Here is a 22,704-nt window from a genome sequence, read left to right on the forward strand (position 1 = left end):
TGTGTTGTGACGCCCCGCAGCCCCGGCCAGCCTTATATCTCTTTGTGAAAAATAACTTATATGTATAATCATACAAAACAACGTGAATCTGAATGTGATCTCAGGTCGTCCCACAGGCTAAAATCCACACTGTGATGCTCCTGGACCATTCCACACCCTTTGGAGGTCACCTTGGGGGTGCAAAACACTAACGAGAAAATAAAGGACAGATTTCACTGGCCAGGGCTCAATGTGGAGTTACGTGACTTCTGTCAGGACTGTCCCACCGGTCAGTGTACAGCACCTGCTAAACCCGCCCTCGCTCTGCTAATTCCACTGCCTATCATAAGCGTACCCTTTTAGCCTCCCCAAAGAAGTACTCACAGACCAAGGTACGCCATTCATGTGATGTGTGCTTTAAAGGAAGAGAAGGAAGCCTTTGAGGAGCAGCCCTCACTATTCAGGTCTGTAATTGAGTTTGTACAGGAACTTCAAACAAATATCAACAAAGTTCTCCCTATCATGCAACGACACACGCAAGAGGCACAAGAGAAGAAGAAGCACGTCTACAACCAGCCGTCTCAGTCACGCATGTTTAAGGCGGGCGATCGCGTACTGCTGCTTCTCCCCAGTGCTACATTCACGTTCAAGGACCCTTAACCGTTGTGGAACGAGTCGAACCAGTGAACTATCGTCTGCAACAGCCGGGTAAGTGTAAAAGCACTGAGCTGCTCCTTAGCCGTTGCCTCTCTCTCTGCCACAGAGCAAAGCCGCCACCTTATTCATCAGTGAGAGGATCTGATGCCAATGCAGAATCAGGAGCTGAGTGAACTTGTGGATCAGTTTGTGGACTGATTCGTGTAAAACACAAGTCCAACACTAAAAGCTGTAACTCCTGTTATTAGTCTCTGTTATTAATTTACAGCCGTATAGAAGTGGAGAAGTGTGTACACAGTGCATTAGTGTGTGCCAAGTCAGATACCTTACTAACTAATGTGTGTTCTCTGGACTGTTATACACCTGTTATTAACCATTAGTCAGATATTCTTACTCTAAACATCTCAAACATCAAACATTTACATTTATGGCATTTGGCAGACACCCTTATCCAGACCAATTAACATTTTCACTTTTTTTAATAGTTACTCTTTATAGTTGAGGTTAGTTGAGGTTAGTCAGTAGTCCAATGTATGTCTCACTTTAACCTCAATGTGTGTGTTTAGTTTCTCAGCATTATATTTATTATCTGTTCTATTAAATATCAAATGACTCTAACAATCTAAAGGCCACATTTAGTGTGTAATTAAATTTCCTCTCTGATGTAAAAATGTCTCTGATATAAAGTTATATTAAACGAATCCCTGATTAGCTGAAAAAATAACATGTGATTCACTTATCAATCACTATTTAATTAGTATTTGTACAATCTGCTGCTTTTAGGCCCTTGTGCAGGTGTGTATCAGAGTGAAAAACACACTCACTGTTTATTGGACTAAAATAAACTCCACTCCACATTAGCACCCTGTATACTGAACCTCATACTGAATACTGAGTGTGTGTTTCATGTACTGAGATGAGAAGCACAGATGATGATGTAGAGTTTATACAGTGTGGAGTTCAGGAACACTTACCGTCCATCACTACTGTAATCTCCTCTGTTCTGTCTCCATCAGTGACCTGACACAGGTAATGTCCTCTATCTGACTCTGTATAGTCTCTCAGCTGTAAGGAGACGTTTCCTCTCTCCAGCTCCTGAGTGAACAGACTCACTCTGCCCTCGTAACGTCTCCCCTCTGTCACCTGTCTGTTCTTATAGACACAAACACAGTCTGTCTCCTTAAACCACCGGATCTCCATGTTAACAGCACTGATTTCAGGAGACAGACGACACGAGAGAGTCACAGCAGAGCGATTATACAGCTCTATATCACTGGGACCAATGAGTTTAAACTCATCTGTATAGAAAACACACACACACACACACACACACACAGTTAGTTTAATCTCCAGTAAATAATACAGATAAATTGATCTCTGTAAATGTAACTTACTGCTTGCAGTCGCCATCTTTATCTCTTTCTGTCGGTTCAAACTAATAAAATCCTAAACACACACAGAAAGAGAGAGTCATCCTTTTAAACAACTTAACTCACACAAACACACTGTTAGAAAGCACAATTCCACGGTGTATTTGGAGGATTAGTTTAACAGGTTATTGAGTCGTTGGTGACTAACATGTACTTTAGCATGATGCTAACTCCTCTTACCTTTTCTGTTCCTCATATAAACATATCTGCTGCTTTAGCTGAAGTCTGTCCACATTTCACAGCGGCTCACAGACAAACTAAAACATTTGTATCCAGTCTAATAGCTCATTAATGCCTGTTGGTCAGAGTCAAGAACTTTCACTATCATTACAGTCACTGAGAGATCTTTCCTTTCCTTACACTCTGAGAGCCCTGCCCTCGTCCATAGTTCACCTACAGAGTTAATAATTAGCGTACACTATGTCCTGGTTTCACTATTACTATCAGATTAAATCTTAAAGTTTAGACTGTAACAGTGTAACAAAAATGAAACATGTGTCATTAAAGTTTATCTTAAACCTCATGTGTCTTACTCATGTGCTGTTGTTAGTTTAACCTTAAATCTGTCTGTCTACAATGGGGAGAAATAAACTCACTCAACTCACTCACTCATCTATACCGCTTTTTACTGTGTACAGGGTTGTGGGTGGTCTGGAGCCTGTCCTTGAAGACTTAGGGTTAGGGAATAAGGCAGGGTACAGCCTGCATGAGGTGCCAATACATCACATGGCATGGATTGTACACACTCACTGTACACACTTATGTTTAAATATCCCAGGCAATTTGGGAATGGCAATTAACCTAATCTGAATGTCTTTGGATTGTGGGAAACTGGAGCACCCAGAGGAAACCCACCAAGCATGGAGAGAACATGTTAACTTCACACACATAAAATCCCATGGCGGAAATCAAACTCGGACAATGGAGGTGCAAAGCGACAGTTCTAATCACTAAGCCACTATAGCTGGTCGTGATGCATTGCAGCGTTCGGGTGATTTCTCATTTTAGTTACATATTTCTATGAAATGACAGTGCAGTGTTGGTTTCGAGTGTGTGTTTGAGCAGGTGATGGATCCTGATAGAGAGCTGCAGTGTGGAGCAGCTATAAGAGAGAGAGAATGAGCTGTACCGTAATAAGAGTGTTTCAGTGACCACGCCTACTGCATGGATCTGATTATGGGGAGGTACACCCTGGACAGGGTGCCAATCTCTTGCAGAGCACAGATACACTCAATCATACCCTCAATTCACACACTATGGACAGTTTGGGAACGCCAATTAAGCTAATCTGCATGCCTTTGGACTGTGGGAGTAAACCCACCAAGCACGGGGAGAACATGCAAACTCCATCCACACAGAGATGGGAATCGAACACAGACCCTGGAGGTGCAAGGAGGCAGTGCTAACCACTACACTTGTGATGAGGCTTGTGATTTCTACGATTACAAACACTGTAGAAAATAATAAATTATATTATAACCATATTAGAATGAGAGCATTACAGTAAACATGTAAACAATGATCAGTGCTGCAGTCACAAAAACACACTTTCTAAACAATCAGAACAGAGAATTCACCAGCAATGTGACATTTAATATTTATACAACACTTAGTTCTAGTCCACTAATCTGATTGCTTAAGCATTGTTCCAGGAGAGCTGATTGTCACACAGGGTTGCCAAATAACTGAAATACAGGACAGGGGATGGAAAGAGTTTTTATTATTATTATTATTTATTTAGTTTAAAATAAATTTTACACTTTTATTTGAAATTTCATACGAATTTTTCAACCCAGTTTGACTTGAACGTCCCTCGTGTTTTATATTCTCACTCTATATTACAGTATATGTACAGTACATGAGCTGTTTGCATGTGTTCATATGAATAAAATAGTAAATATCAATTGCTATTTATTTGTATTCCCTAACATTCTGCAGTTAATATAATCACTAATCACAGTGTATCTATCAATAATTACAGATTGATTTGTCTGATTACAGACATTTACAGGATTTGACTTTGGCTGTAATTTTTGCTCTGAATGTTCTAGCAGTGTCTGTAGTGTGTACGGCACCCTGACTCCAAACTGCGTACTTTTATCCTTTCTCTATTTCTTTCTTCACTTTTTGTACACTTGGTACCTAATCTCTTTGACCTTTTTATTTATATATTTATTTTTATTCTTTGGGCATCTGAACATTACACACTCCCAAGTAAGGGTCAAGACTAAACCATTTCCCATTTACTGGTGTGTGTAGACTAGTAATATATTATTCTTATTGATTTCACACAGGACAGAAGAATTAATTATGCATGTAAAATTGTACAGTACAGTAAATATTCACAGTGTTATAAATGATCTGTGGTTTATTTAGTGGCATTTCATAGTGAGTGATTTTACTAATTGTGGTGCTGTATAAAGTTCAAATGTACACTTGATATCCCTGCAATCAACCTGGGGTGAAGTCCACTAACCCCCTCCCTCTTCACCTCGTACTTCTGAGTGAGAAAGTCTTCCAGTCAGTCTCCTGCCTCGACCACAAACTAGAATCAGCTTTGTTGAGATTCTTGTTCTCCTCAAAGGTGAGGTGGCTTCTGAAAAGAACCCAGTTTAAGTAAAGTGTATATAATTACCAAGATAACCTTTTCCACAAACAAACATACTGGTCTTTATTTATTGAATATAATTTGTGCAGCCATGCATTTCCAAACAATTAGATAGATTCTTGTTATTAAGATCTGGGTTGTGTGTGTGCTTGTGTAAGTGTGTATGTGTAACACTTCCCCGCGTGCAATAATTAATTAAAGGAGGGCTGTTGCACATTTAATGTGTATTTTATTCTGAAAAATAAAAATGAAACTTTTCAGTAGTGATATTCGTGGTTTACACACATTAGGTGCGTTCGACTTCATGCGGCGCTGCACAGACCAATCGGCGGCTGACTTGAAGTGGTGCATGCCGGTTAGAAATTTTGTCCGACTTGAACCGGCGCCACGTGACGTTCACGTGTGGCATCAAAGTAACGCGAGAGCGTTTCGAGAACAGCCGGCTTGCTCAGCCAGCGCAGCATTTCAGGGGAGACTGCACCAGGCTGTGATGACGTCACAGCTTCTCATGATTGGCCACATTCACCACATGACGATGATCACGAGTGTTTCGTGCTTCAATCCATATAATTGCATAACAAATCAATGTGCATGCCTTTTCGTGAATAGTTTACAATCTTTTGACTGCAGTACATTTTCTCTTAAATTCTTTATATTAGATTTGTGCATAAGTTTAATGTACTTTTTCCATACAGAACACTTATAGTATTCAGCTGCATATTTAAGTAATATTTTTTATGGAATAACTAAAATGTCGCAGACATTTAATGTAATGTGGTCAACATTGATTGATGCTGAAATCTTGCATGTGCTGCATTGTGCTAGTGTGCATTGTCAATTGAAAAATACAACATTCAGATCACTTTTATACACTGGTATAAATTATAATAAAGACAAATACATTGTGCTTGTGCATCTGTGATTTTTTTCGGTGGTTTGTCTAACCTGCCCTTAGCTAACTGAAGGTAAGAAAAAATACATACCACAAAACACAACATAACTACAATCTAAATCAAACTACAAAAAACACAGCCTAATTCCTTATAATGTGCAGGTCATTCATGTTCAATGTTTTTAGTTTAATAAAACTTGTTTATGCCATAAATATCACATACATTCTAAACCACAACAATTACAAACAGACAACCACTTAAATCAGACAAATTGAAATCTGTTAAGTGTTATTGCATTAATTAGTTTTTATTAGACATAATGAGTCACACACCTTGAGTATAGTCCCATGGTCTCTCACTTCACATATATAAAGACCATGCATTACCAAGTGCAAGAAAAAACAAAATGAATAATATAACAATAAATGTGAAGGACAGCAAAGGAAGAACCTTCACGCTTAAGGTTTCCAAGGAAATTGCAGAAAGAATGAAAACTGGTAAGTAAATGGAAGAACTGGAATAAATACAAGTTAACAATGATTTGTGAGATAGTTTTGAGTTTTTCCTCAGATGCAAAGCTCCTCTCTGATGTCATGGCAAAAGTTACAGCCGTTGACACAAAACAAGGTAAACACTTGTGATGAACAAACACATACTGGACACATAAGTGACAACTAAATTTTCAGCTTTCTCTTTAAACAGCTCCTATCAGCGATCTAGCTTGTGCTGCAGTGTTTCCCCCACCGCCTTCTCCATGTCCCTCTACCTCCACTGAGTCACCTGTACCCCTAAATCTCAGTTTTGTGAAACCACCAACCAGCCAGTGCCCTGTGCAACACACCCATTAGCCAGGACCTGCCGACTACCACCCTAAAAACCGATGTAGTGGGTGGTAACCCTTTAGAAAAGTTGAAGAGTACTTACAAGAGAGTCAAGGATTGCCGCTGTGCAACTGGGGAGGGAAAGCAAACCTGGGAGTACTACACAGTAAGGCTAAGACTGCACTGTATAAGATCATTTTGCATCTTATTTCAAAGTCACTTTCGTATTACATTGTGCTTTTTCTGCAGCAAATGCATGAGCTATTTGGGTCCTCTGGGATAGGAACTGCACCACCTGGAACTATCTGCTCTACTCCTCTATGTTTGGAAGATCCACCTTCTCAAATCAGGCCTCTATCAATCTCTCTTCCTCAAGCTTCAAGGTGCTTCTGTAGACGAGCAGCCGGGGACCTCTGCCAGTACAAACATGTCCAGGAGGCAGAGATCCTCACAACTCTCACATGGGTTGTTGACCAGTTTGGGAACTGTTGTGGAGGAGCTAAAGAAAATCGGAAGACAACAAGAGCAAATTATACAGTTACTAAAACCTTCTTGAAAACATGGCAAATAAAGCTTATTCTGTTTCAAGCAAATGTATGTACTTTTATTGTCATCTTTCCAATGTTATAAATTGCCTCTTATTTTCAGTTACAATTTCAAAATGCACTTTGAGGTGACACTTCAGAGCTCTTGCCTTGCATTTGTTGCACTTTCATACAATTTTACTAGTAAGTCTTACAGACTAAATTATATTAACTGTCTATAATTTTTTACTTTCACTGAAATGACATGCAATTTATGGTTTTTCCAAGCTACAGAAGTGAAAATCTGTTTCAAAGGAAAGGTCATTGAAAAACTAAATCTCACCCCCATTCACTGCAATAGTACAGAAAAGAAACACTATGGAAGTCTGCAGAGAATAACATTGTTCCAAATATCTTTGTAATTACCTGAAAGCTATTTACACATTTAGCACATTCTGAGGGTGGGTAAATGATGACAAATTTCGTTAGATGAACTATCACTTTCACCCAACTATTACAGAAATGCTACAGGTGTCAACATACTTCTATATGTATTGTGTCATGTAAGCATCCACCCAACAGGTGTCAAGTGAATTTTAGATTAGGAAATGAGGTTAGGCCACATGGAATTATGTATTAAGCGTTTAGTATTGACCTTTTTGCATTGTTTTCAACACTAATTAGTACTTTCACCCAATTAATCTCAACTCCTTAATAAACTTCTATATAATAGTTCTCACTGATCACATATGACATGCTGAATCCATGTTTTTTAAATCACCCCACCACCGTGGAATTCACCTAAGAAATTCAGAAAGTCTTGCGATACATTCAATTCTTATTTAATAAACAAAAAAAATTTTTTTGAGAAAAAAGGATACACAATAGAGCAGTCAACAGATTAAATGCCCTTACTACAAAAATGTACATACAAAGTTTTGGTCCAGATGTTTAGTCTAGATGTTGTTGCAAATCAGGTCTCTGTTATGGCATGCATCAAGGTTGTGGGGTTGTGGGAGGTGTGGCTCATCATGAAAATGATCATCTACGTCACCATATTGGTCACGGGGCTTTAAACAAACATTATGCAGAATGCAGCATGCTGAGACAGCAGAACTGATATTTGAAATGCTTTGCATGTGTAGGCACTGGAGCCTCCTGAACTTAGACTTCAAAATGCCAAATGCATGTTCAATGACTACACAGGCAGCATTTAGCTTTATGTTAAAGCGTCTCTGCCCAGCCGTCAAGTATCCATTGTCTCTGTAAGGCCTCATAAGTTGTGGCAACAGAGGATAAGCAAAGTCTCCAATTATATGCATTCCCTGTGGAACAAGGGAATGAGGATCTTCTTCAAGAACTCGTCCAACCTCTGTTAGACGAAATGCTCTGGCGTCATGTCAACTCCCAGGGTGACCCACACTGATGTGGCAGAAGAGGCGCTCACTGTCACAAAATCCAGTTAAATTACAGAATAGAATTGCTTCCTATTCAGGTAGGCAAGGGGATTATCACAGTGGGGTCTCCTTATAGGAATGTGACACCCATCCACCGCACATACAGTGTTGGGGAAACCTGCTAAGGCGAATTTCAACTTTGACATTTGCAGCCTTTGGCCTCTGGGCCAGGAGATGTGATGGGCCATGTATGTATTAACACAACAAAACTCATGGAGATGTTTAGCAAGAGTAGATTTTGAGATGTTGAATCTGTCTGCTACCCCACGGTGTGACTCCTGATTGGCCAATGTCCAAAGGCAGAAAAGAACACTCTGTGTGACTGGCAGTTTGCTTTGCTGTAAATTCATATAAACAGGACCAAGGGTAGTAATGACATCCTGTATAGGTAGAACATAAGGTTTCAGGAGAATATACCAAACTGTAGTTAAATTATGTTGACTTTATGTAGTTCGCACCTCCACTTGTTCTCTGGAAAGCCTGAAATGACTGCGAAATTCCGAGGGACTGTATAGAGGGACAACCTCCTCCACAACTTGTAGTACTTTTGGAACTAATCTATACAATAAAAACATGTACTTATTATTATTGTACTTATTATATACACATGTATTGTAATTCTAAAGTATTGTCATTCAGTGTTTTTGGTAGAACTGGGATAGATTCCAACAATTAAGGTTTACACGACTGTTAAACATGCAATATAGTTAATATTAATAATAATTAATAAACACAAAACAAGTATGTTACTCTCCAACAGCTATTAATTATTTATTGTTTACAGAAGCCCAACATAACACCACTAAAGAAAACATAATTTAATTAAGTATAAGCTTGATTTGTAAAACAGTATTTGTTCAGTTACTTTAAAATGAAATGATTTACACATGCACATATAGTGTTTAAACTTACCGTCGTTGTTCATTCTGCTGCATTTCTTCCAATAAAAAAGGTATTTCTATAGCTTCCAGTTCATTTACAATAAAGTAGGCAAACGCCACGTGATCTGCCATGTTTGAAGAAGCAACGAGATCCCCAACGTGTCCGACTTGACGGCTCCGTTTTCAGCTCCTCCCCGACTGCTTTCGGCTAATCTCACCGATCGGTCTGCACAGCGCAGCATGAGCTCGAACACACCTCATGTCTCTGCTAGCGGTGTGTGTGTGTGTGTGTGCTGGGAGTTGCTGTGAGAGCTCTTTCAAACGTTTTAAACCATTATTGTGCTTTTTAACTCTTTTTTTTTTATCTGAAACACAATTTAAATAAATAAACTCCTCTTCCCGACAGCGAGCACACGGCATTAATAGTGTTATTCTCTGTTGTGTGTCGTGATGAGGATATCGAGCGGGAATTGTCTCTATCCGGTAAAATAGTGATTAGTGTGAGAATGGTGTCTCTAAAGTGTAAACGCGCTGAAGCATGTCGTCTCCTTTAGGCGTACAGTGCTGATGTTCCTGAGAGAGTCCACTCTAGACATCTCATTCAGAGGAACACATGAGGGAAAATCATACACGCTGTACACCAGCACCGGGAGCACGAGCTGCTGTGAATGCGGGGACATCGGGCAAAATTGAGTTGAGGTCTTATGCAAAAACAAAACACAAACAAATATATTCAATTCAATTCAATTCAATTTTATTTGTATAGCGCTTTTAACGATTTAATATTAAATTGGGTGTTTTCCTCTTTCTGCACTTTGTTTTCTACCTGTTCTTCTTGTCTCCCCTTTGTTCTGATTGAGAATTTAGGAATAAAGTCTGTAAACATCAGTGGTGGCAGAGACAAATAAATGAGCAATAGTGAGAGATCTAATAAGTATACTCTTAATGCTCTGTAATACTCTTACAGGAAACACATTAATGAGACTAAATGGACCATGTAGTAAAAAGAGTTTTGTTTTCAGTGCCATGGTTCCAAAACTTTTTACCAGAACAGGTTGTATCAACTTTCCAACTAATACAGTGTATTCCAATAATAACTGTAAATGCCTAGTTTATATTTTTGGTTTTAGTGTGTGTGTTTTCTGTCAGACAACATATAGTTTTGTTAAAGACAAAAATAAACTATATTGCACAATTTCCATGCATGTGCTGTTATAATTAGAGAACTACTGTTCTCTGTGTAACCGGATTCAATTTTATTATAATTAAACCTGATGCTATACGTTAAAGAGGTGATTACACACGAATATACATTTTGGGAACTTTTAGCGTCTCCAAATATGATAACCCAGTGCTGACTATGAACAAAACCTATGACAACAATACCTTCTATACTAATTAGCTAATTATGAAAGTCACGGCTGTTTTTTTTTGTGACAAGATCAGAACAAATTACTAAGTAGATGTTAATGTTGGCTACAGGGTGGAATATCATCTGCTGTTCACACAGGCCATCTTTGTGTCAATGGCAACACCAGAACTTGCAGGATTTTAATTGCTGAAATCCAGCTTCATCCTGATCATTTACACTTAATGTTGTATTAATTATTGTTGTTGAGATTAAGATATAAATAAACATATGAACATTAGAGTTTAGTTTGACACTGTACTAGTCCCACATATTTTAGATTAAAACTAACTATTATAATCTCTGTGTGATACAAACAGTATTTATAGTAATAGAATCAAATAATAATTTTCACTTTCTGTTCCAAAAATATGTTACTACACTGTAAAAAAAATCCTGTAGTTTTTACGGAAAAAAACTGGCAGCTGGGGTTACCAGAACAATTCCGTAAAATATACAGCAAAACAGTAATTGCTTTTACTGCATAACATGTATTTTTTACAGTTTAAACCAGTAAATATAACAGAAGTCTAGTGTGTTATATGCTGGTTTAAACTGTAAAATGTACATGTTATGCAGTAAAAGCAATTACTGTTTTGCTGTATATTTTACGGAATTGTTCTGGTAACCCCAGCTGCCAGTTTTTTTCCGTAAAAACTACGGGATTTTTTTTACAGTGTTGTAAAGCCGATCATCTCCTATCCTAAACCTTTTCGAGATGTCTGCAGCGAGCATGTATTTTGACATGACAAGCCATGCAAATATGTTCACAACGTGCGATTAAGAAATTGAGAATATTATGGTCCAACAATACAAAAGACATACTGCACACAAAATGCAACATATTCTAACGTTTTTCCCCCAACTTTAACACATTTAAAGAGGGGGAAAAAATGTGTGTTTGACAAAAAAAAAAAAAAAACCATTAAAACAGTATTCTGGACATGTTTTACATAAGAAAAAAATCATGTCACTCACAAAAAAAAAATAGAAAACAAAAAAAGGTTCTCACTGTATGAATCTTACACTCAGGTGCTTGATGTTGGTTTGTTTTTAAGCATCTGTACTTTTGGTGAAAGTCTGGTAGCATCCAGCTGGAGGAAGATCTTCTGCAGTACCTCAGAGAATATTTTCAGTTCCTGAGAATAACTGGGAGACATTAAGACTGTACATGCAGTAGCGATGTCTCCCAAGTCATGAAGCACTTCAACACCCTCAATAACAATTCCAACATCAGCTGGAGAGGTAGTGGCATCACCTCCAACATTGATGCTGTAGATGCCAAATACAACATGTTCAAGATCCTCTCTGCAGCACAGCCATCTGTATCCTATTGATACACAAAAAAGCAAAAATGAAAAATCACTAGACTAATACAGAATTCCAAAGAGCCTGTTTGCATTGCATTTTTCCCGGTAGTTGTTTTTCTAGTCTTTAAATCACTAACATTTGGTCCACACTGATTTCTCACATTCTTTTCTCAAGTACACCTGTGATCTGATGCCATCTAATAGCAGCTTTAACTTATAATTTAAGAAGGCTAAATGGATATTGTGCTATTCTGAAGAGCCCAATGATACAATTACTTCTGCAGTAATCATTAGCATTACCTACCAGATATTCTTTAAAGAGACTGCCCGTTTCTTCATTTAGGTAGACACAAAGTGCCTTGATGAGGCACTCCCTCTTCTTCTCAACAGTTGCATTCTTAAAAAAAACAAAGAAAAAAAAAAAAAAAAAAAAAAAAACTCAATATACTTAATACAATCCTATTGAGTGAGTTACATTTCACTATAAAATTAGGCACATGTCTAACGTCGTAAATAAAACTAAAAAAGTAACAAGCTACTCAGAACTAACAAATGAAATGTCATGTGAGAAACAGGATTTCCATTAGTAGACGTAGATCTTACCTGTTGCGAGTAAAGCACACCTTTTATTAAGGACCAGAAAAACTGCAAAAAAAAAAAAAATTATAAAGACATTAATATTTTAATTAGGTTAACATCAAGTATAAAAATTTGCCCACTATACACAAAAATATACTTTATTGCAAGACCATTTTCATATTGTACACCATTATTTTTGCATTTGTAAAAAAAAAAAAAAACATGTAAAAACAGGCTAATGTTTAATTCATGGTATCTTAAAATTTGGTAATTATACCACCAGCCCTTTTATCAAGCATCTTATTACAATGTTTTGTTCAAACCACAGATATAAGTTAAGATAACAATTATTACTATATATAATTATATACTTTTTGCCAAATAATGGAAATATATGCAGTGGACCTGTGACACGAGGCTGAAGTTAGCTCCTTATTCGCAGCTTCCGATTCGTTTGGCTTCTTATTGTGCAGCGTCTCACTCTGCGGCTGAAGTTAGCTCCTTATTCGCCTCGTTACTAACGGGAGTGTTCACGTTGGCGAAAGCTGCGCAGTTTAATCAATAAAACGTTATTTTAGCAGGTACCCAACTATATAGTAAAAGTGAAATTGTCCAAGCTCAGATTGATTTTACACTTTAAAAATTAAATGGAAATATGTCATTCTATTATGCACAATGGTGTGAATAAAAAGCCAGATTTCCAGGACCATTTTAGTAGCTTAAATCTCTCTGGGCCAGGCAAATATGAACCATACAACATCTAGCAGGTACCCAACTATATAGTAAAGGTGAAATTGTCCTGGCCCAGATTGATTTTACACTTTAAAAAGGATGGAAATATTTGACTATTTAATTGTATTATTAAAATCAACTTTTAAATTAAATATTCGTTTTATTTAATTTTATTCATTGTTTTTTTTGTTTTTTTTTAAATGGTAGTGATTTTAATGTCAATTAAACTCTAGAACAGAATTTTCCAGTGTATCGAGCGCTCTGACTGATTAATGGATATGTATTAATTATTCAGCATTCACTATATTTTTACTATTTGCCTATCCCTTACTTGCTATATACACTCGCTTAATTATAAGTAGGAGAGTATGCTACTATTCAAACTGATAAATTTTAATTATTTTATACAGCACATTAATGATTGTAAAAATGTTGCACATAGCAATGATAACTAATAATAACATTCATTAAAAAAAATACCCAAACAGGTATTAACAATACAGAGATGCACATTCAAAATGCAATGACAAACTATATGGGATTATCCTAAATTTTTTTACAGTAAACTAATTTAATTTTCATTGTATCTCTTACATTTTCCAAAAACACCAGCATGTCCTTCATTTTGGAGAAGACAAATAAAAAATTCACTAGAGTATCTTCTTTTTCATCTTCAACATTTTCTAGTGTCAAATTTACACAGGGCCGTCTCTGTTTCATCCTTGTTCATGTACAAGAGATCTCAATACATATACAGTGATTAACACAGTGATTAGTCTGTGCCATAGACTGAACAGTGTTTAAGGTTTTTGTAACAAACTAAAATACAGGCTATTTTATTCTCTTTTTTGCCATCAACATCAGCAGTAAACTAATCACTGTGTTAATCACTGTATATGTATTGAGATTAATATATTTTCAGATTTTAGAGTTACCTGGTATATCAGTGCATTTTGGAAGCTGAGAGGTGGCGCAATGAAAATAAACAGCTTTTCTGGTGAAAATGTTGCTTCACCTCTTGTACATGAACAAGGATGAAGCAGAGACGGCCCTGTGTAAATTTGACACTAGAAAATGTTGGAGAAGATGAAAAAGATGATACTCTAGTGAATTTTTCATTTGTCTTCTCCAAAATGAAGGACATGCTGGTGTTTTTGGAAAATGTAAGAGATACAATGAAAATTAAATTAGTTTACTGTAAAAAAATTTTAGGATAATCCCGTATAGTTTGTCATTGCATTTTGGATGTGCATCTCTGTATTGTTAATACCTGTTTGGGTAATTTTTTAATGAATGTTATTATTAGTTATCATTGCTATGTGCAACATTTTTACAATCATTAATGTGCTGTATAAAATAATTAAAATTTTTCAGTTTGAATAGTAGCATACTCTCCTACTTATAATTAAGCGAGTGTATATAGCAAGTAAGAGATAGGCAAATAGTAAAAATATAGTGATTGCTGAATAATTAATACATTTCCATTAATCAGTCAGAGCGCTCGATACACTGGAAAACTCTGTTCTAAAGTTTGACATTAAAATCACTACCATTTAAAAAAAAATGAAAAAAAAATAAAACGAATATTTAATTCAAAAGTCGATTTAATAATACAATTAAATAGTCAAATATTTCCACTCTTTTTAAAGTGTAAAATCAATCTGGTCTTGGACAATTTCACTTTTACTATATAGTTGGGTACCTGCTAGGTATGGTATAGTACATATTCGCTTGGCCAGAATGGTTTAAGCCACCAAAATAACGTTTTATTGATTAAACTGCGCAGCTTTCGCCAACGTGAACACTCCCGTGAGTAACGAGGCGAATAACGAGCTAACTTCAGCCTCGTCTGTGACACGTGGCTAAATCCGTTAGCTTACTTCAGTCTAAAACACTAGCACTCTCTAAAACTACAGAAGCAGGTCAAAGTTAAATACTATATATATATAAAAATCTTATATCTTACCTTTTCGTGTGTTGATCTCCTCTGTTAAAACGGACAGAACTGCAAAGGGTAACGCGCGCGCGGGCAGAGAGTCAATTAACTCCAGCGCAGGTGTAGTTTGAATTGTCTCACTCTTCTGTTTCATTAGCGGTTCATGACAGCTGGGGTCTCGCTACTGCCCCCTGCTGTACTGTATGAAATGTTGACTTAACATGAATGTTTTGTGATTAGACAACGTATTAGGAATTTGTACGGTCAAGTTGACCGTAATTACAAAATTACTTTACCCTAAATCGAAAAAAAAACCACTTTACGTCAACAAATACGATTATTTTGAGTATATGAAAGTAATTATATTATGTAAAGTTCACAACCTGCCTTGTAATTGTTTTTGTGTTTACTGTTCTTTAAAACTTTACAATACAATATTTTATGATAACAACTAAGTATTCTTCAACTAAATTCTTTTCTAATTTGTACAGATTACAGAAATTCGAGGCAAAAATATGTTGAAACGCTTTTCTCCAGGATGTTTTTTAGAGAGCATTGACTGAAATCAACACAAGCAGGTTTAATTTTTAACAAAATAATAACATCATGTTTATCTCATGGGTTTTCACATGTGATCCCATGGGTTTCACACAAAAAATGTCCCAAAAACACATTTTTGCACAGGTAAAAACATGTAAAATTCATGTATTTTCTGTAAGGGATAATACAGTATATTGTTGATTTTACTGCAATTAACCGTATTTTCATATGTTTTTAACTGTTAAATGTAAGGTATTACTCTGTTAAACTAATTACGGTTTTTAACTGTAAATTTTACGGTTATCGCATGTTTTGTGGAATACGGTTTTATTCTGTAGCATTTATACAGTATTTTACCGTTAAATTTACTGACATTTTTTACAGTGTATTTAATATAATTTAATAACATTATATTTAATATCCTTCAGTCAGCGCATGTATGCTTTGGACATGGCATGTGGCAGGTTTATAGGCATCATCTTACACATGAAGAAACTCTGAGTAGATCTGTAATGATCTTATGTCTTTTACTGTAATTACATCATTGATTCATAAACTTTACTAAGAAGATTAAGATTTAAAGTTATATAACGTGTTGCTGCAATTGTTATAAAGTGGGAACTTGAAAATAAATACAACCTCAAAGTAATAAGTGAGATTATCATTGGTAGGTAAAAGTCACATGATAATTTAAAGGTGGAGGGCCAGTGTCCAACACAGTTTGGTGATTCTTCTTCTCAAACACAGCTGATTTAACTAATCTGGTACAGTAATTAGTAGGTTCAGTGGGTGTGTTTAGGTGTTGGTGAATTACAAACTGTGCTGGTCCTTGGCCTTTCAGGACTGGATTTGGAATCCCCTGGTGTAAGTCATAGTGAAGCAGTCTACTTGTTACACAGATTATGAAATGAATAGTAATGAGTTCTGATATTTCATAATCACCTTCAAACTTAAGAAGTAATGGCTCCCCTAGTATATATTTTTTTATTTTTACATTTTTCTGATCAGATAAACTTTAGAAAATAATAAATTATCTTGGTCTCAATTCATCATGGTGCAGGCCATAGAGATTTCGGTTATGTGTGCATGTTACTACCGTGTTTGTGTTCTACCATTGTGGGTGTACAAATTGTTCAACCATGCATTTCCAACCAAAACACAAAAAAGCTTTGCATGTCATTTCATGCATGCATAAGATTTTATAGTTTTGAAGTGTGAATGCAATCAAGATCTAGGTTGTGTGCAGTCTATCATACTTGTCATATGGTGATGTCATGAACGTGCAAGGTTTGTCTTCTCTGTAGGTTACTGGGTTTCTGATTTAAAGATTGAGGGTTCGTGCCCCAGCATTGCCAAGTTGCCCCTCCTGAGCCCTTGAGCGAGCCTTAACCCTATCTGCTCCAGGGGTGTAGCACCTTTCTCTGGTGCTACGTTACCTGCTAATCCATAGGGTTTTATTCTTTGCTCTCTCCATCACTGCAGTGTTGCACACACACTCACTCAAACACACATTTTTGTGTGCATAAAAAATATAACTATTCTCACATGCACTATGGCATTTAGACAAGGCCGCGTACACGAGAAAGCACACTGGATGAGATGCTTCGTCAGTAACACTAGCTGATCCAGATTGCCCCTATTCATGAGGGAGAATAAAACTTACAGATGACTGTAATGCAGTGGTTCTCAAAGTGTGGGGCGTGCCCCACTAGTGGGGAATACAGGCATGACAGGTGGAAATAGTGGATTAGTGGAAAATAATAGGAAAGTACCTATTCTAATTCATGCTTTTCTTTATTGACAATAAAGATCGGACACTCAAAACTAAACAATCACACGCAAAGAAATTGATCATTTATACAAGTAAATTAAAATAATATCAGAGAAAAAGTGGAACCATAGTGCAACAATAACGGTTTAACGTCGGCATGTTAATTGCAGAGGAACAATATATAAGGAAACATTCAGTATTATATATGTGATTTCATTTATTCCAATGTGTATGCTGATGTTTCTGTATTTTTGTTAAAAATTAATATTTTATCAGGCAGTACTAGTCTGGCATTTCTAGTTTCCAGTGTGGTAACAAAGTTGCTTTTTGATCCTTCAGGCGCTGAACAGAAGGGAAGATCAATATCGGTCTACGCTTTTTGTTGCCGTGCGGCATTTTGCGATGATCCCTAAATCATTCGTTGCGCCGTAGAGAATAATGGTGTTTATGCTTTTAAACATGTATAATTTAAGGCGGATGTAGCTGAAAGACAATGTAGAGAGGAAATATATGTGGGTATCTTTAATGGCGGGTTTATTTACGCAGCTGTTGAATTCGGAGATGCGAATATAAAACTTACTTTTAGCACAAACAGGTGTTATGCGCTAAAATGCACCCCTGCCACGGATTGCCCCCCCTTTATTATCTCTATCAAATATTATATTAGGACATTCAAAGGTTTATTATTATTAAATATATTATTACTATTATAATTAACCCTCGGCACGTGACAGCCGTTGAGACGATTAATACAAATCCCCAAAATGATTATTTTATGGAACATTTATTTTGCTGGTGTTTGTCAATATACAAATAAATTATTTATCACAAATTACACTAAATAAATATTGTTTGTGGTGAAAAATTACAGGAAATGATTTTTATTATAAAATAAGCAATATAAAAATATACATGTTGTATATAATTTATATTTTTTTTCGGGGGCATTTTAGACCATAACACAGTAGCGTACTGTATGTAGTGAGCATAATAACATCAATGAAGACATTTGGTTCACATGGTTCATTACATGGACCACAAAAAAGCAGGTGATTCAGCATCATCAGCCTAATCAACCAAAAATCCAGCCGAAAGGAAAACATGATGAAGCCTACTGTATGTTGCGCTTGGATTCATGGTGGGGATGGTGGAGGCAGAGGAGAGACCTGTGTGTGTTTTGTGTCTTAAACCGCTGGCAGCAGACAGCACGAGACAAAGTAGGAAGACACTTAGAGACAACACACCCCAGTCACGTTAATAAGCCACTTAACCTCTTTGAAAGAAAGCTCTAGATAAGTGACAAAGTAAGTCTGTTATAAAAATTGCATGTGTATTTTATCTGTTTTGAACTCGGTGTTATTTGATCCTATTGGTTTAGAAATTGATGTTTCAATAAATAGTACACTTGGCCGTTTCCGTTACCATTTTGTTGACAAGTGGGACTTGAAAATTCGCCCACCGCGTTAAGTGGGGAATGACAGAAAATGTTTGAGAACCACTGCTGTAATGTAACCTACTGGATTCCAACAACAAGGAAGAAGTAATGCTGACTACACTTAGATCGTCCACAAGGGGGCAGCATTGGAGCATGTATAAAGCAGAACAACATTCATGAAAGAAACTTAAACAGCTTTTAGACCTCCAAGAGCTCACACTAAACACTCATACTGTAAATGTTAAAAGGGAAAAATTTAAGTAAAGAAATCGAATTGATGAGCAGATAATTAATAAATAAAAAAAATATTACATACAGATAGGTAGACAAAATACATTTTTCTGCAGTTTAAACATCAGTACATTGGGGAGGTTATATCTACCTTTATAATGAATATACAGTGGGGACCAAAAGTATTGAGACAAGTGAAAAGCAGTGTTTATGACATTCTTTAATGTTTAATGACTTTTGGCTTAGTTGTTGTACACCTATCAGTATTTAATATGGAGTCCTTTCTTCTTTAAAACCTGCTGGATCTAAAGTAATAAAGACGTCTGCAGTACTCTGCAGACCACATAAGTTTACCACATAAGTTCACAATTCACTCGAGAATTCCGGAGTTATTTTTGTGCTGATATGGACAATCAGGCTTCAGAAAGTAAAAGTTCTGCCACATATCTGTTTCATCAATTAACTAAAGCATCTGATTGTAATTAGCACAATTAACTCTTCAACCAGATCAACTTGAAGTAATTAGTGACATCCGTTTTGTGCTCAGGGAGAACCATGTATACTGTCCTAATACTTTCGGCCAGCACTGTGTCTCTCTGTCTCTGTTATGTGTGAGAGAGAGTGAGAGAGACAGAGAGATCTACTGTTACTGCTGTTATTGTTCCTGCAGCACTTAATTCCTCCCCGTCCTCACTTAGGCGGTGTGTGTCAGTAATATTACACTCTGTAACTCTATAACTCTGATTATTTGCTATAAAACACGTCCACCTCATGGTGAATATATTCATGACTGAGCTTTAAAATATCCAGGGAGTGATCAGACCCAACACCACCGTCACTCACTTTATTTTACCTAATCTGGTATTTTTAACTCTAGTTCCTGAATATCTGCATTAACAACGCATGTAACAAAAAAGACAAGACAAATCACATCTCTGATAAAGTGTTATAACACGAGTTCCCTACCTTATGTTATATAAGTGACGTGTAGCAACTCTAGCACTGGATTTATCACATCAACAAAACACCAGACTGAGTCTCATACTAGCTAGATTAACTTTAACAAAAATAATTATCACAAAATGACTATAATATCTGACAATATACAGTTCACATAACACACTGCAGGTGCACTGACCGAGCCGCTGCCCTCTGCCGTCACGCTGAAACACTTTCTCCTGCAGGCAGTGGCGGCCGGCCCATAGGGGGCGCTGGGGCACCGCCCTCCCTGATAAGAGGGGCTAAAAATGTAAAATATATTTTTTACAAATTAAGTTTTTTAATTCGGTTTACCCACCAGTATGTGTCTACATGCGATATGAATAACATATACAACATTTCCCACCTAGTGACATTCATTCACCAGTGAATTTCCACAGACAGACTTGTATCGTTTCTGTCATGGGGCGCTGAGAAAAAGCGCCCCTGAGTGCAGCCAAATAGCCAGTCATGTAGCTGTTGCTAGGGTAAATTAATAAATATGCGGCCAATCAGTTTCTCAGAATTTTATGGTCTTGGGGCGCTGGAAATTCTGCCCCAAGCCGCAGAAAATACAGCGAGATTTAAGTTTTTTTTGTCTTTTGAGGCGCGGCCAATCAGAGAGAGGCGCGGTCAATCATAGTAATGATGGCGAACTTAACGAGCGAAGAGCAGTTTCCACCAAATTCGGTGAGATCCTTATTAATATACCCGTTTTAGACTGTTGTGTTAAATTGCATTTTTAAAACTGTTTTTCTTTGTGTGAACCACTTTGAGATGCAACTTCGCTTGAAAGGTGATCCAGCTGATCATACCCTTCTGATGTTGATTATTGTATTTGATACTCTTAAGCATGCATGGCGTATTATACAATGGAAATTTGTTCATTTACTTTATCTGTGAAACTGGTGATTTTGAGGAGGAGATTAAATCATTACTGTTAATTGTAATCATCGTCTGACTGTTGATTTTAATTCTTATATTGGACTAAGCAAAGAAATATTTTGTCACATCAGCCCCACCAGGAAAAATTTTCACCAGCCGCCACTGCCTGCAGGTCTGTTCAGTCTTATAGATAGATCTCATTTGGCGCCGGTATTGAAGACGTCTAGTTGTAGATGTCTAGTTACCTGATTGGCTAAAAGCCTGATGAATTCTGTTCGGACTCGACTGATTTTCCTCGGTGTCCGAGAAGCCCCTGTCTGCAGCCTGCAGATCGGGGTGGGGCTAAATCTGGGGCGGGGCTGCACGTGCACGTGCAGCCCCGCCCACATAGATTCTTATTGGTTGTAAGTAAATTAATGACATCGACGCAGGCTGCAGACAGAGGTACTTGGAAGTCTTAGACGCACAGTTGGTGGAGTAAAATTTGTTTTGATGTGCAACTATGACATTCAAAAACTCCCTGTCAAATTGTCACAGTTTCACCAGCAAATTCTCCTTGCATGGAATCTTATGTACAAACACAACTTTTCTCCCCACCGCTGTTATATATGGAATAACAAGAATATTTTATTTAAGAAAAAATCTTTATTTTACAAAAACTGGTTCAGCAATGGCCTTTTATTTGTTGGCCAACTTTTTGATAAAAATGGTATGCTCTTTAGATATTCAGACTTTCTGTCAAACTATAATATTCCAGTGACACCAAAGGAGTTTGCCACCGTTATGGATGCTATTCCATCTGTCCTATGTATGCTTTTCAAAGATAATACCTTAACTCTGAGTTATGACCCACTCCCTGAACCTGTGAAGACTCCTATTGGAGAGATATGTTTTACAGGGGGGAAAAGTAAAAATCATAAAGTAAGAGCCTTATTGGTTGAATCCATAGGTTGTACCCCTTCTGCTATTTCATATTGGAATAGTATTTTTGACCATTTAAATTGGAATCTTATTTGGTCCATGCAACATACTCTTTTTGTCACAAATAAAGTAAAAGAAATATCTTTTAAAATACTTAATTATATATATCCCACCAAACATTTCTTTAAAAAGAAGTTTGCTACACATTTTGACTCTGACTGTGTTTTCTGTAACAATAAAACTGAAACTATTCTTCACTTATTCTGGATATGCAAGTACACTCAGCAACCATGGAAACATGTTGGCTTGTTTATCTCAAACATCATTTTAAAAGGTTTTAAGTTAAACCTCAAGATGGTTCTCTTTGTTTTTTTTTTGAAGGAGATACAAAGGTTTGTTTTGTTATAAATCTAATTTTCTATCTTTGTAGGTTTTACATACATAAATGCAAATTCTCTGATTGTACATCTTTGTTGTGTTTCTACAAGAAATTAAGCAATATTTAAAAACTATTTCAACGTCTCATAATAAAAAAGCAATTAAGACCTATTCAATTTGTACAGACTACAAGCTTATAAATATACTCAATCTATAATTTATCCTGTGAAGTACCCTCTGCTTTATTTTAATTAATTTTTATTTATTTTTTTCTCTTCTCTTTCCTTCTATTTTGTGCTTTTTGATTACTGTCTTCTATTTTACATGTTATATATATATACATTTTTTGT

This window comes from Clarias gariepinus, chromosome 24 (assembly GCF_024256425.1).
Source record: "Clarias gariepinus isolate MV-2021 ecotype Netherlands chromosome 24, CGAR_prim_01v2, whole genome shotgun sequence".
NCBI lineage: Eukaryota > Metazoa > Chordata > Actinopteri > Siluriformes > Clariidae > Clarias > Clarias gariepinus.